Genomic DNA, 14,521 nt, shown 5'->3' on the forward strand with positions numbered 1-14,521 from the left:
TGGCAGATAAATGGAGCCGTATGAGTGTGAGCGTGCATTAAGAAAAGGATCACACGCTCCATACGATGACTCATACACGGGCTGTTTTGCCAGGGAGCGGCTGGCTGACTGGTTGGAAGCTCTAAAGCAGGAAACTCATCAGCTATGCGCCGCTGAGCCCCAGACTCCAGCGAGACGAATACAAGGCTCTCCTACTTTCTTGTTAACCGATGTTTGATTTCCACTTGGCCAGAAAATAGCTGCCTGTTTTATGTCTTCGCGCTGCTCCGCCATGAGATCAGTTGCAATCGCGGACGTTTTAACAGCCAGTTTCACATCTCATTAGTTCATTTAATGCACTGGGAGATGGGTACAGATGGCTTTGGAAACCGGGCCCGTAACAAGAGACCCCGGCTAATTTCCCACACGTGTGTGTGCGTGCGTGCCAGTGCCGCGTCCCTTTCCTCTGCTCCGTCGGGGTGGAGGATAGCGCTGTTGTAAGGGTGCACATAATTTGTTTAATTACTTAAACGTGCCACAGTGTGTGCAGAAGGGAACACAGAGAGCAGGCTTGCAAAAGGCAGGGAGGCAGTGAACATTAATGATTTGAATAATGATTGAAAACCACACAAAGCAAGGCAGGGAACCGGGCTGGTAAGAAGATGGGCAAATGTCAAAATCATCATTGCTCCTGTTGAGTTCTCATCCTTCTTCTTCAATAAATAGGGATTAATCATACAAAAAAAAAAGAAAACAGAGAGTTTCCGGCATAATTTAGCACGATGATTTCTGTATTTTTTCCAAGAAAATGACCAACAATTTCATTATTTTTTGGGGATTTCCTATTAGTAGGCATAAAAAAGCCCTCACCGTGATACGTTCTTCTCAACCACTTCAGTTTAATTTCCCTCTATATGTAAAAGAAAACTGTGAAAAAATATTCCTGACGTGAGACGGTTTGCATCTCATATCGCGTTTATCCTCTACAGCATTCATCCTCTGTAAACTTAAACTTATTTTCCTCCCCCCACACATTTTATCATGTTCTAAACACAAATTCAATGTATTCTGTTTGATACAGCAACACCAAATACTGTAGAATCATGAAGTGGAGCGAAATTGATTCAGATAAAAATCTGAAAAGTGTGGCGTGCATTTGAATTCATCCCGCCCGAGTCAGCGCTTTTGACTCAGGTGGTCTTCGAGACGGAGGCGACCTTTCGGCGAACTTACAGCTGCGATGGACAGTCTCTTCCAGATTGTCTACAGATTAAAGGTGTTGCTCACTCACTCTTGTTCCGTCTCAAGTCTTTTTACTTCAAAACTATGCACCGCCCTGTGTTAGTCTATCAGATCAAATTTTATGACGGCAGAGAGAGTTTTAAAAAAAATGCAATAGAAACAATTAAAATGCACAATCCGGTGAATAACTGCACATGCACCGCAATGCAGCAGCTAGGAAATAATGGGACAACAATACGAAATCATCCAGTCTCTTGAAATGTGCTTTTAGGCCTTATCCATACATCTATGTGTGGAATATATTAAGCCAGACGTAAGAAGAAAAAGAGAGAGAGGAACGGAAAGAGGGCGGGTAATGTATGCATGTCCGTCTCAGTTAGGAAAAGATTGAAGAGATAAACAACCAGATGAAGCTGGCAGGATAGATAAATGGTCACGTTGAAGTGTGTGTGTGTGTACCAGGTTTTCATATCCTTATGGGAACCTATTTCTGTCTACAAGGTGGGGCTATGGGGACCATCGCTCCTGGTGGGGACATTTTCTTGGTCCCCATAAGGAAAATAGTTGTTTTTGGGTTAGTGGTTAAGTCTGTGATGGTTAGTTTTAGGAAAACAGTTAAGGTAAGGGTTAGGTCTGTGATGGTTAGGGTTAGGATTATGGTAAAGGTTAGGCTGTAGAAATTAATGGAAGTCAATGTGAAGTCCCCACAAGTGATGAAAACACTACTGCGTGTGTGTGTGTTGCGCCAGGCAAACGCATAAAGAGCTGCCAGATGAGGGACTTTGATGAAACAGCTGCAGGCGGTGGCAGGAGAACAATGCGACACTGGGTCAGTCATCTCTTTGTTCTACCTCGCAACTTAGGGTGTGCACTTGTATGTCATGTGGATTGCACTAGCTCCAACTTCCTAGAGATCAAATGGAAAAAAAAAAAACACAACCCGAGTGCAACTGCAAAGCGAACCTCCTCGCTTCAAGTCGATATACCCTGCTGCAGATCAGATCCGGTTCGGCTTGCTACGTTTGTCGTCCTCCTTCACTTTTCAGTCACTGTCTGGCCTTGCTTTCCACAGAGTCCTTCATATTCTGCTCTCCAGTGGCCTAGATATAAGAGGGAATATTGCTGAGCGCATCATCTATCTGATCGGTGGGACAGAATCGCAAGTAAAGCACATAAGCTACCTGATATTTAATGAGGCACAATGGTCCAGATCCCACCGGCTGAAAGAAATATTCTTACTCTCGGATGAGGAGAATAGACAATCCGACGGAGCCTTCAAAGCACGTATAGTGTCCCCATCTCATCAATAAATATTTCAGTGCAAGTTTGCCCGCAATTACAGTGAATTCTGCAGGATGTATGCGTGAATTCTTTTGTGTATATGTGTGTATAGCTCTGTTTTTCCCCCTCCCCACCCCTTTTTTGTTCCAGATGCAAAAGAGGATGTGCATGAGTCATAGCCCTGTGGTGTAGAGTATCAGTGATCCGACTGTCCCCTCAATGAAGAAGAAGAAAAAAATAGAGAGAGAGAAAAAAGAGAGAGAGATGTGGATAGAGGCTGTGACAAAAACTGCTTGGTTTCCATGACAACCGAGCTCTGCTGGTGTCACCGGGAACACAGCGTTTCGCTCTAATGAGGCAAACTGGATCATTTTGTCCATTTACCTGTGTACCCAGCAGCCGCGCGCCACTCCTCGTGTCTTTTATCACCCGTGCGCGTGGAGGACGGGTTGGAGGAGAGGCCGGCGCCGCAGCCTCTGTGTTTACTTTGTTGCAGCTCTGGGAGGGTAAATTGCCTCTCTGTGCTCCAATGTGAGACTCGGCAGACAAATTTGGAAAAGATTGGCTGCTCCAACTTACTGATTTGCACTGCAGAGGGAAAATCAAGGGGCCCCCCTTCCCCCCCCCCCCCCAATCCCCCCCCCCACACACACACACACCCATCCCACAGNAACACAAGCAGGTATGCAGTGTCACAATGACACCANCTTGTTAAGAGCTGATGACTTCCCTTTTTGGTTGTTCCGGAGCAGATCCGTGGATCTAGCTCCCATGAATCATTTCTGACTTCGCAGATGATCTGTGAAGGTCTAAAAGCAACTGGAAGCTGCTGCTGTCAGAACAACCTGTGCTAAAAACTTACCAGGTCCTTACGGGAGGTCAAGTACCCTCTCCTACCTTTCTGAATCTTCCAGACACTCATACCAAATCCTCCTCTGTGCACTGCTCAGCCAGAAGTGGTTTACTTGCATCATTTATGATTTTTTTGTGGATGTGCAGCACAGCTCTAAACCACAGTCACACCAAATGGTTTTGAATCTAAACACCGACTGTGTCTTAATGTTATTTTTGTTTTTAAATTACTAAACTTTTCCTTTGACCAACATACTGAGGATGATACCTGAATATTACAAGGTATAATTGATTTATGTTTTTGATTGATGATAAAAAAAAAACAGAACTTTTTAGGGACATTTTAATAGAGTAATTCAGATTAATTGTGCTTTTAAAAAAATCATTTTCAAGAGTGCAATAACTTTCGTCCAGTGTTATCCATTATGTCCCACAGATTTTTATATATTTCATTGGGACTTTATATGATACACCGAATAGTGAATCGTTGTGAAGCAGAAATTAGATGATGCAAGGTTTCTGAACATTTCTACAAAAGAAAAAAAAGTAAATAAATAAATAAAAATGATAAAATATGAATTTGTACTCTACTCTCTCCAGCATGGACAAAAAAAATGGTTAGAAAGAAGGATCAAGCTAAAAACCTCTTTGAGACTATTTAAAAAACTTCAAAGAAGAGTCTCTAAAATTCCACCTGAAAACATAGCTATATGTTAAAATGCTAAAATGCCCTAGTCAAAGTCCAGAACTCAATCTAATTTAGAGTCTGTGGGTACATGTAAACACTATAACTCACAGATGCTCTCCATTCAATTTGACAAGGCTTGGTGAAAATTTCTGTCTCTAGACGTACAAATCTGGGAAAAGAGCAGACATGATTTTAGGGAAAAGGCTGAATGCAAAAGGACCATTCACTTTTCTGATTTTTATTTGTACAAATATCAAGTCTCATGCATCCTTTTTTATTCAAATCAAAATTACAGGCTTCTCTGCTTTGTGTTGGTCACATAAAACACTAACAAAACTTATAATAATGTAGCAAAATGTGAAGAAAAACAATCAAGAGGCGTTAATGTTTTTGCACGTGTATCCCCCGGCACCAAATGTTTGGAAAAAAAACTATGCTGATTTGAATCTGTTTTACATTCCTCCCAAATCCACCACCTCTAGATCAACACATTTCTTGTGCACAGTGCAGATCCACTCCATCCTGTCTGACTCTAATTTCCATGCAGTTCAGGTAAAGACGGCAGCAGTTCAAGCAGAGCTACCAGAGCTTCCCTCCCCTTAGATCTGCAGCAGTAGAGACATAATCTTCCGATCCTGTCCTAGATCTGCCCTCTGGTCATTTACTAGTCGAACATGCCTGCATCGAAGTTGAAAAAGGCACTCTGGCGGTACCCTTGACAGATCCCCCAAACCTTTTCCACTTGCTCCTTTTGACACAGAAGTGCCTCAGCTCTGCTTTGTGAATCCACCCCTCTTCCCCAAATGATTTGGCTGCACATCGTATCTTCCAGGCAGAGCCCAGACGCCCTGCCAAAGCTCATTTGTGTCAGCTCTCTAATTCCTCAGTCTACTTCACTGCTGACAGTGAAGGTTAGCATGAAAAATAGCCTTTAAAGTTACTGCTGTGCTAAACTTTCCCCCTCATTATGATATAACACATTGGACGTCGCTGCGAAGGATGTAATCTCCTGTGGTGTTGACAATCTTTGAACTTTTTCCACCAAGTGATATGGCAAAGTAACTTTTTCAGTTTGCACGGTGTGATATCAAACACTCCACCAGATGCGTTTCTGTCACAAAGTGTTGCAGAGCAGCTACATTTTTTATTTGCTAGACAAAACTCCCCCCCCCCTCCTCCCCACCCCCCAACTATCAACAATATTTTCCATAAACACCCTACATGTTTTAAACCCACGTTCACCTTGAGTATTGGGAACAGACACAATGTCCGGATCCTGCAGTGGCTGAGTTTTTCTTGTGTTGTCTTTTCCTTCTCTCTTCTTCTTTTCCTGTCCTGGCTATTTTTCTTGGAGTTAGGGACAACACCTTCTGCGATTCACATCTACCTGTTTCCAATCACGTCCTTAAATTACACCTTAAAAGCTAGGATTCCCCGTCACTGCCATATTGTCCTAATTTCCAATTCCCGATTTCCTCCCCTTCTTCTTTTCTATGTAAATCTTTGAGGATGCTTCTACTCTTCTGCACACTCATCTCATGAAGCCACACCCTAAGGGAGCAAGTAGCACTTACTTTCCATAACCAAACACCGCTTTTAATCGTGGTGTTTGCAGACACTACATCTAAATGATTTTCGATGCGCTCTTACATGTGCGTCTTGTAATGTAAAAATGTTACTAACATCGACACAAGTAGCAGACACACTGAAACGCAAAGTGTGATGGAACAAGTGGAAATCAGCTGAGGTCTTTAGAGGCTAGGGCCTCCAGAGGCATTGGCTTTCCCTTTTTGAGAATGTCAAAGAAAATTAGGAAGCTGCCGTTTGCGATGAAACTTGGAGACAAACCAAGTCTGCGGCCCACAACGCTCTCTGTCCTGCAGATCGGTCGCAAAATCCTGCACGTCTAATAATGGACGATGATCTCACCGTTATGCCCACGATGAACGCCGGATCATTCAATTAGAGAGCAACACAATGAATCACTCTCCTCTCCTCTGACAGTCTCCTCCACACTCAGCTCATCTGACACCACCAAACCACAGAAGATGGCCCTGTTATCTCTGTAATATGGATAAACAGTGACAGTCGTCTCAGACGGAAGACCATTTTGATGGGAGTAGATCAAACGGGAGCTCATTACGGAAAGAGTGACAAAGCATCCGAGGATTACACTTTTGGGCTATGAAGAGACCCCAGTCCTTCCTGTGGCCCTGAAAAAACTCCTATTGGTCCCGGTTGGGGCAAAATAAGTTCTGGTAACTTCAGTCAGCAGACAAAGCCATGCAATCGGTCAACTTTTTTAGTTTCTGTATGTCAGTGCGAGTTTGACAGAGAGTTGTTTACTTCCATCTTGTTCTTAGCGTGTCTTTGTCTATCAGCCTCAAACCTCCACACTGCTTGTCTTGTTTCACAGGAAATGTGTCAGTCACGGATCTCAAGGCGGGAATGGCCAGGAAAATCATTTCCCTATGCCCTCGTTTTCTTTTCCTCTCTCAACTCCATATTTGGACTTTTCCAGGGGGATGTTTATGGGAAGCAGAGTTCATACTGCGGGAGAAAAGGTGGTACTTGCATTAAGGCTTTGCTCCCTTAGATTACTTGGATCTTGTGGTAAGCCGTAAAGACTAAGATGGGACTGGATCACAATTTTTTCAAAGCAGATGCTTGTCCGTGCTCACTAACGTGAATGACATTCTGTAGTAGAAAAACAACTCCAAAGCTTTAAATTAAAGTGTACATTTGTAAATCTATAATTCAAGAGCATCTTTACGGTTTTGATTATCTTTTCAGTATGAAACCTCCTCAATTTTCCACTAGGCAATCGAAACTCTAATCTACTATTATCATAGATTCTCATTTTTATATTATTGAGGGTACCAAAGATTTATTTTTCAATTCCAGGTTTCTTTCAGAGCCTAGATGTGCTATCCCATTGACTTTCCTTCCAAGATTATCAATAATCTTTTTTTAAATTAAACTTTATTCATATTTATGACTGATATTAAACACCTACCAGCATCCTTATCTTATATTTGACCAATTGAAGCTATTAAAAACGCCATAGTGGCACTACTTAGCTCAGAGCATGCACGCAATCTGCAGAAGCTACGACACGGTTATCCTGTGTTAATTTTCCATTTGCTGTACATCTTCTGTCACTCTCTACCCAGTTCCCTGTCAACTGACTGTTAAATAAAAGTCACTAGTGCCAAAGAAAACGCTCCATATAACATCTTGTAATGTCAGTTTCATGTTATAAAGTAACGTTATGCTGGAGATGTTGAGCCGGCCAGGATGTATGTTTGGGTCCCACTTTGCAAAGGTATTTTCATATCTGCGGTCTCCTCTGTTTCTGGGAGGCTACCCAAAGAAAATGGACAAATGCAAAATTGAGAACGTTGACCTTTTGGAGGCAACCTTGAAGTTAATTTGACACTGTATATTTGACAGCCAATTGCATATTTGAAAGCCAATCTGTTTTCAACAGTTGTGTCAACAAGCCCAAACCGGGCAGTGAGGTGGAGCCCTTACCAAGACGTTTCTGTGGTTTATTTTACTGGGAGCCTCTTTTCCCCGTGACAAAAAACTAAAAAATTAATCTGACTTAGAAATTCTTTTCAAATCACAAACCTCTTAAAGCCCTGGAACTGATCTGACCCAGCTCAAACCCAGACATATTAACAGGATATTCAATATGCCGTGGAGACCTTGTATGACGAAAGTGTTCAAAGAGACTGGAAGTCAATAAACAGTTACAAAGTTTGTTCTAGCTTGGTTGAACGATAAGTCCAATGCTTCATTACATTTGAAATGTTAAAAAAATATATATTTATTTCACAGGATGTATTATTTTAGTTGAGATCATACAACTGCGTTGTGGGACGCAGTTCCAACACAAGCAAAGTTGGGGGTATAATTCCCACCAGCACGATAGTGTTAGGTCATAAAACGAATAGACTCTTAAAGATTAGCTTGTGAAAACCAGGCATGTCGATGTTAAGTCACTTAAACACTGTGTTGTATGATGTTCCCTACATGTACCCTGGAAGGATACGTGGGACGGATAATGAGCAAGCATCTTTCACTTAAGTAAAATCCAAAATAGTATTTTTTATTTGACAAATTATGACTTTGAACATGGCATAATGAAGATGGAGACTTTCCTTAGACTCCCTTTCATTTGATTTTAATTTTTTAAGGCCAGGAAACAAACTAATTTCTATAAATTCCAGTTCCTAAATCAAAATCTGTCACCTAAAAAGTTGTGTTTTAATAAAATCCATTAGAACATTTCAAACTTGTTTTCTTGAGTGAGTTGTTTTTTTTTTGTTTGTTTTGTTGTTTTTTTCCCCAGGACATGTCAACAGATAAAATATTCATGCAATATTAGGTTTTGAGATAAAATAACATTTTTTGGATGGATTAAGCAAAAGATAATACCGACTATTTGCACTTTTTTGACCTTTACGTTGCAGCACTGGGAATCAAGACAAAAGAGATGATGGGGATAAACGCTTTCTTTGGAGCCAACAGAATTTTAATACTTTACACTAATCCACCACATCTCACAGATTGCGTCGCATTTTTGTGAGAGGTCCGTTAAGATTTTGGAATTTTGAAAAAAAAAAACAATCGATAACTTTCTCTTTATCTGATGCACCGATGCAAATCTGAAACAGTCGGCCAAATCTTTACCTTCACAAAGTTGATGAGAAGCATAGGAGCGTAACTTTCCAGACCTCATGGGTTTTTGTAGAACTACAAAAAGCTCGTTTCACATTTCACACAAGGTCTTTTTTTCTATGGGGGTATGAAGTTTTGGAGATGCTTTTTACAAACTAGTGAGGTCCAGTCCTGTTGGACTGGACCTGAACTGAACTTGTAGGTTCAGTCCTTGTAGGTTCAGTCCTACAACTTTTGCCAGAGTTGTGTAAAAGGCCCAGGACTTTTACACAAGTCCTGGGCCTCTTGCATGTTGCACAACTCTGGCAAAATGTGAACCCAAAGGTCTTTTTTTTTTTTTTTTTGCTTAACCTGCAGGATCATAAGGAACAATGAAGGATCACTCGGTTTCTAATAACAGGATGACCAGATTTGACCGTGTTTAATATGTACGAATTCTAGTTCCCAAGGAATGCGGTCATTTCCTCTCCATTATAAACGTTACACACCGGATAGACCTGAGCAGTCTGCTGCTGGGACCGCCAGTGCTTTCCAGCGCGCTTCCTGTATGGGAACGCTTAGTTGTGCTTACAGTACGTGTGTCTGTGTGCGGATGTGTGTTTGAGCGAACACAAGAAAAGCAAAAAAAAGGAAGGGAGAGGCAGACTGGGAGTCAGGCAAAGGCATATCCAAGGGGATTAAAACCTAAACCGCTGGATATTTCTGACCTTGAGGGCAAGTGGGTGAAAAACAAAAAGGAGCCAGGAAAGAGAAGGAGAAAAAAAAAAGAGATGGAAGGAGAGAGAGAGGAAAGAACAGAGCTTTCAGAGGGGCAGCTGGAAAACCTCCAGAATCCTCCGCTCAAACCAACCATAAAATTCCAGCTGAAGCCACAAAACCAGGACGAGGACTGACAAGGGTGCCTCCTGCCCGACATGGATGTGTGTGCACGCTCATATTTAGTTGTGCGATTCGTTGCGTGTGCCAAATGTGATTAAAGGGTCCGGAGCAAGAGGAGGCCAAGAAGCAGACGAGTGATGCAATCCACGGAAGCAAGAGAGGAGAGGACACGAGGGCGGCAGGAAGGAAGGGAGGGAAGAGGGGAAGGAGGAATTGTTGCTTCTGGGGATCCAGCTCTCCAGGAATGTGCTGATGGTCAAATCCCACGCAGTTTAGAAAAGTGCTGCGCTCTCAAAAACATGCCCACCACCCCCTCCCACCCCCATCTGGACCCATCCTCCCGCCCTCAAGAAAGATAAAACTTTCGAAGAGGCGACACCTGTTTTAGATCGCGGCGGATGGCAAGCACGCGAATAACTCACACGTCTCAATAGGGGGACAGACTTTGAGTCACCGCAGTTGATTTTTAGCGACACAACAGGCTGTTTTCCTGTTCAAACTGGTATTTCTCGCTACATGCTCGAATCCGCCCTCACACGACAGCAGCAAAGTTCTATTTCAGTGCGAGCTACACAATGTCCACAGGCACCCACACAGGCTCAGTGGGTAAGGTGCTTGGTAAGCCTGGACAAATAGTCTATTTATGAGCATCACAAGAGTGGGCGGTAGTCCTTGAGCTGGTTTTCTGCCGTCTGAAGTGCTAAGTGCTGTATACAGTTACAATAGACAGAACATTCACAAGGACAAGTGAAGGTGGGGAGAGAAAGAGAGAGGTAGGGGGGGGGGACTAAGTGGAGGAGAGGGGGAGAGAGCACTGGGAATAGAGATGGTGAGTCAGAGGCCATTTGGAAAGTAATTTCATCTCTGAATGCTGTATATCTTTTCATCAATGAAAGGAAAGTATTTTCTAAACCAGGCAGGCAGAAGACAGAAGAAGAAGAAAAAAAAAACACATCTCTGTTTTGTGAAACCGAGTCCATTCAGTGGGCGAAGAACAGATGCCATTCATAGGCTGTTCTTGCTGCTTATTTATTCAATATTGATTAAATTGTTTGCTAAACCGCGCCGCTCAGATAAGCTTACTGGCATGGCTGCAAAGGTGCAATGCTAAAATTGCACTTAAACTGGCTTACACTGCATTGTCTTTCAAGTCCGACTCCATCCATCCATCCATCCATCCATCCATCCATCCATCCATCCATCCCACATGTCCAGGAGGGAAACGAATCCCTGACACTCACCAGTTCCTCTCAGGAACCCGACTCAGACGAGTGATGTATAACTGGATCTATTTGAACAACATGCACAAATAGGTGTTATGTATTTTCCCAGTCCACCTCATAGCTGGAATCCATTATGTTTTGCAGTAATGCGTATGCGACTTCTGGACCAGCATCCTCGCAATCACTGAGAGCTCATTACTTGTGTGTTTGGCTGTTTTAAGTGAGAATATTCTCATTCAAGTAGAGAATGCTGTCAAGGACAAAAAGAGAAGGAAAGTGTGATGTGTGATCCTTTTTTGGAAGGCTGTCGTTTTTTTTTCCCTGGTGGTTGGTCGCAGCTGAAGCTCAAGGTAGAGTCGGGGCTTGCTGTTTAACTTTTTTTTGTTGTTGTTGTTGACAAAGCGAAAGTAGCAAACATCCATGGCTTTCAGGGGCACACCTCCGATTTAGATGCTCTGTTTGTCTTGACTCCTCAATTAAAAATAAACTGCCGATTATGAAATAATCATGTTTCACAGGCACTTGCAGTGAGGCAGGCAGAATAAAAAGCAAGAATTAACTGAATACAAACTTGCAAAAGAAAAAAAAAAAGAAAAAAAAAGGGGGTGGGGGGGAAACCTGTATAAAAATGAACAAGTTCAACTTTTTGGGTTTGGTTGCTTAGGAAATAAACAAAACTTCTTTCCCCCTTTCTTCACCCTTTACCTTTACTTACTTTTTTATTTATAGCTTCCAGTTGAAAACATGAAGTCGGCCTTGAATACCACACAAAGTCAACGCAGAGAAAATTGGGTCTCGCTCCAGCCGCTACAAAATTTTATTGGTAAAAAAGTTCTTTGCCATCTATGGAGTCACCGAGCGCGCATATGGAAGCTTTTGCAATTTTTTTTTTTTTTTTTTTTTGCGAATCGCTGGTTTATTGCGTTTCCATGAGGTTTCATGGATTCAACCAGTACGTTGGACTGGTCTGCTGTGGCGAGGCGTGGAGCCAGCTTCAAAATGAAACAGAATAGAGGAAAAGGGTTAGGGTGTTAAGTTGAAGAGGTTCAGGACTTACTTTTACAGACACACCTGAGATCCTCTGTGTAATCTGGCAAAATAAACTTGACCCCCACTGGAGTCCATAAACAAGTGTTAATATTTGAACCCCACCTTCCCCCCCTCCTCTCCTCCGTAAGTAAATATAAGTGGAGATGTATTTTTCCTTTCATGAAACAACCGAAACCGCTCTCCGGTTTTGGACCAAATGAAAACCGGAGCACTTCATTAACAACAAGAAAAACACTGGTGTCTGTTGAAACAAGTCAGAACGCATTAAATGTGTTTTTCTGCTAACAGGGTTCACCGAGTGAGCCGGGGATGGGAAGGATACCGCAGAGTGCAGCGTTGGACTGCAGCGCGATGGTCTGGCAGCGACCGTGCTGTGATTTGGGGCAAGCACAAAGAGGAGACTGAGGTTATTCTTGGACCTCCACTGTCCAAACTTCCATAAAATGTGCTGGTGTTTACCATTACTGGTCGAGTTTGTCTGCCGCGATTAGGAGCCAGTCCTGTTCAAGAGCTGCCCAAGAGGTCCCGTAAGGACACCGACCGTCAAACCTAGCCTCACTGCAATCATGTAGGAGTGTTTTCTTTTTGTTGTTGTTGTTGTTGGTGTAAAAAAAAAAAAAAAAAGCACTCTGGACACAAACTCAAGCCAAGACACAATCATCACCAGAAAAAAAGGGAAAAGACAACATATTGCTTTCTTTCCCCCCTCACTTTGTTTTTCGTAGCTGAAATTAAATCTTCTGCTTTTCAATTGGACGTTGCAGCTTTTGTTCCGCTGTTTGTGCAACGATATTTTTCAGTAGATGAACAAAAAAAAAAAAAAGCTTTGCCTTCGCCTTGCAGCATGCATTTACTCGCCGCCTCCGTCACATGGCAACCTCACGACGAATACCTGGGAATTTACTGCCCCTCTCGCACACCCGACTGGTTTCGCGTATCAAGGGGAATACATGTCAAAACCTTGACTTTCACAAGCCAACATCCTGTGCATCTTTGAGTGACACGATATGCCCTCGAGGGATGGAAAAAAAAAAAGAAGCCAGCTAATACCACTGCTGAAAGTAAATTAGAAGGGCATGTTCCTGAAATGACTGTTTGACCTTTTGTTCTTTCAACGATAAGGCATTATGTTTATCCCCTTGATTACACATGTCAGGCAGCGATGAACAGAGAGCCGCTTCCTGTCTGTTGTTTTCATTCTGACGATGCGCACTGTGACTACACTGCAGACCGCAAATCCTGAACCAGGATGACTTAAATAGTTGCCTCTGACATTTTCAGGAAGCGGGGGAAGACCTTTTATGTGTCGACAAAAATGGCAAAAAGCAAAAGCAGTTGTTCAGAGCCAAGCGCATTTGTTTCGTATTCCAGTGATTTATCGAATAAAAGCCCTTCCTAGATAGGCTCCCTATCTAGGAAGCCTATCACGGCATCTCTCACAACGAGAGATGCCGTGATTCGGAACGTCATAACATTTGTGTCTGGAGTTATTGTCCAGGAAACGAGGCTCTCTGGTGACCAGCTAGTAAGTTAAGTGTCATCCGTAGAAAAATCTGTGTGGCATTGGAGTATTCTAATAAACTCTGGTTGCACATGGTGTTCCAGGTCAGAGCTGAAGTCTTGCACATAGGGGGAGAAGCATGACTCACCGGAACAGAGCAGATTGAGAGTTTGCAGAATTCATTAGGACAAATGGAAGGTATATGGATATGCTGAGGAAAAAAATAAATAAATAAAACACACACACACACTTGGCAGCTCCCAAGCCATTCCCCGGGGACTTCCTCAAGTAGCTTTCCATACACCTTTGGAATGACAGCATTTTGCAACTCTGCAGATGATACATCTTGGTCTGAAAATATGTTGCCCAATTTATGTTTGTGTTACCGTTGCACTCCCAGTCAAGTTGACAACACTGTAACTAGAGTACTTACGGTGTCGATTTATTATTGTTTTCATCAGTAAAAACACGTGTTTTCTATTTGTGCTTGATAGAGTTACTGCGCTACAACCGGAATGCCCACTGAAGCCGGGATTTTGACTTGGAAAGTCGACCTAAAGCTCAAAATTCAGTATGGCTGTCAGGCACGCAATGGTCATAACTGCAGAAATGAACTGTTTTACTGTTCTTCTAAAGTTTTATGCCTTGTTAAATCACTTGCCTAGAGTATGCCTCTCCTACGTAATGTTTCTACAGTTTAAATGCATAAAAGGCTGAGAAATACATTGGTTTTATAGCATCTCAGAAATGTATACTGTTTAAAACATTTTTTTTCTTAAATCCCCCTACACTTTTCCGTTTGTTTTTTTTTTTTTTTTTTTAGCTCAGTAGGGATGACCAAAATGATTTCCGTTTGTTAAATTCCAAATTTTGAGTTTTTAAAAACTTTTTTTTCTTTTTACACTTTCTTCAAATACAAAGTTGTCATTCTGTGCTGTAGAATTTGGTGGAATTGCATTTTAAACCAGGCAGAACTGTTGTAGCCGAGTCAAGTTTGTACTCCGCCTTCTTCTCACACACACACACACACTTTTTACCTTTGTGACAGCTGAAGCAATAACTGCATTCCCCTTAAGCCATGTATTAACAAATTTGGTGGTATGACAGATCGTATGTTTAGAAGACCCATCAGCCCTCGAG

The sequence above is a fragment of the Poecilia latipinna genome, unplaced genomic scaffold (genome assembly GCF_001443285.1).
Source record: "Poecilia latipinna isolate Pla-1442-1.1 unplaced genomic scaffold, P_latipinna-1.0 Scaffold191, whole genome shotgun sequence".
Taxonomy (NCBI): Eukaryota; Metazoa; Chordata; class Actinopteri; order Cyprinodontiformes; family Poeciliidae; genus Poecilia; species Poecilia latipinna.